Genomic DNA, 2,500 nt, shown 5'->3' with positions numbered 1-2,500 from the left:
AATTTGAAGAAAAAAATATATATTTTCTTGTTCGTATAGGTATACCCTTGATACTTCCACTATATCTCTATGGTTCAATACTCCTTTTACCATGAATTTTATAAAGAATCGTATATTAGAGTTTTTAATTGAATACCATAGCCATGCAACACAAACAAGCGCACGATCTCCATAGACATATTTGATTTCTTCCAAATATTTTTTTTTTTTTTATGAGAGAGCAATAAAATATTTATAAGGATTTAATTCTACATAATACAATTCTGATTCCAATTGTGTTCCATTAATCAACAAGCGTTGGTCGAGACTTAAATGAGATATATATTCATCATTGCGTTTCTGCTTGTAATTTGTGGTACTTTTTTCCTCGACAAGAATAAGGCTTAGTGATATATGGTCGATGCCCTTAGATCCATTGCTCAAATTATTCACAAATCTCGAAAGTTAACCAAATGTATTTATACTATGTGTGTGTGTGTGAACTTTTTTCTGATTCGTCTTTTTAATAATTTCCAAATGCGGGAATGAACCAACATATCCAATATGTGTACGGCCTTGTTATACCTAAACACATATATAATACCTACATAGAATATGCATATGCATATGTATGTGAATATATGTATGTATACATGTATACATGTGTATATGTATATATGAATGTATGTATAAAAATGTGTGTATACATATATTTATTTATTTATTTATATGTGTATATATAAATATATATATTTATATATTTCTATTTATATTTGTATATATAAATATATATATATACATATATATATATATATATATATATATATATATATATATATATATATATATATATATATATATATATAATATATATATATATATATATATAATATATATATATATATTTATATGTGTATATATAAATATATATATATATACATATGTATATAAATATATATATGTATATATATATATATATATATATATATATATATATATATATATATATATATATATATATATACCTGCATGTACATGTACATATATATATACATGCCAAACTGTGTGAATAGTGTGAATAGTGTGAATTGTTAATGAAGCTGAATGCCCCGTTAGACCAGCTGCGAGTATTAGAAGAGTTATTAGACGAAGAAGATTCAAAGACGTAAGATGGACAGGTTTTTAGAATGAGAAGTTGTTGTTTAGTCATGCTCAGGACTCACCCCCCCCCCCCCACTCCTATACCCTTTCTATCTCGCTCTGTTTCTTTCTTTTTCTCTTTGGTTTTCTGGCTTGTTCTCTCATTTTTTTTTCTCTTGTTTTTCTTTCTCCTCTCCCTCTCTGTCTCTCTTATTCTCTCTCTCTCTCTCTCTCTCTCTCTCTCTCTCTCTCTCTCTCTTTCTCTCTCTCTCTCTCTCCATCTATCTATCTATTTATCTATCAATCTATTTATCTCTTCTTTCTTTTTTTCTCTTCTCTCTCTCTCCCTTTACTCTTTGTCTCTTACCCTTTTCTTTCTTTTCTTCATTCATTTTCCTCTCTCATTAATTTCTTTCTCTCTGTCTATACCTCGATATTACCTCTGTCTCTTTGCTGCATACATGTTTTTTCTTCTATTTTATCTATCCCTATATTTAATATTACACGTTATCGTTCCTCTTCCTAGTTTCGTCCTTTCTATCGCTTAACATCATATTCAACTTCATTTCTCTATCCAAACAATCTAGCTCTTCATTTGCTTTACATCTGCTCTGCACATTTCTCCTTTTTCAACTTCATTAGCCATCCTTCCTCCCATTCAACTTCACCTTAGCCTTCAGTCTCACACATAAGCCCCCCCTCCCCCTCCTCCTCCTCCTCCTCCCCCTCCTCCTCCTCCTCCTCCTCCTCCTCCTCCTCCTCCTCCTCCTCCTCCTCCTCCTCCTCCTCCTCCTCCTCCTCCTCCTCCTCCTCCTCCCCATCCCCTCCCTGACCCATTCCACTAACCATATATCAGACTGAGTTGCAAATGAGGTAGTTTTTAGAGCCCCTTTTTGCCATCAACAGAAAAAAAAAGAAAAAGAAAAAAAAATGTCTTGCAAAAAGTTTTTTTTCAGGTACCGCATCTAGTTAAAAACAGGTAGTTGGATAGTTGGATAGTTGAGCGTCCGTTTATTTCACTCATCATTGATATTATCCTTATGATGAACGATATCTAAAGGGAAGGAAATACAATGATCTCGATCTCAGCATCGAGCACGAAATCTTCTCCGATTTCTCACGTCTCCTTCCCATCAGAATCGCTTTGCCATGCTTAAGAATCTCAAAAACATTCAAAATTGTGTGTGTTTGTGTATATGTGTGTGTGTCTGTGTGTGTATGTGTGTGTCTGTGTGTGTGTATGTGTGTCTGTCTGTCTGTCTGTATGTGTATGTGTGTGTATGTGTGTGTGTGTGCGGTTTCAAGATGAAGTCACTGAAGGTTAGAGTCATTGTGACATCGGTAACATATGTGTAGAAGGAACGTATATTGGAAGGAGAAG

General features: G+C 33.0%; 1 protein-coding gene across 1 annotated transcript in view; it reads left to right on the top strand.

Annotated features, from left to right (window-relative positions):
- Positions 1-2,500, top strand: part of LOC122254873 (uncharacterized) — an 11,542-nt gene that overhangs the window by 441 nt on the left and 8,601 nt on the right. The window lies entirely within an intron of this gene.

The sequence above is a fragment of the Penaeus japonicus genome, unplaced genomic scaffold (assembly GCF_977035675.1).
Source record: "Penaeus japonicus unplaced genomic scaffold, GWHDUDI00000001_assembly GWHDUDI00000030, whole genome shotgun sequence".
Lineage (NCBI taxonomy): Eukaryota > Metazoa > Arthropoda > Malacostraca > Decapoda > Penaeidae > Penaeus > Penaeus japonicus.
This window is presented reverse-complemented; position numbering and strand designations above follow the sequence as displayed.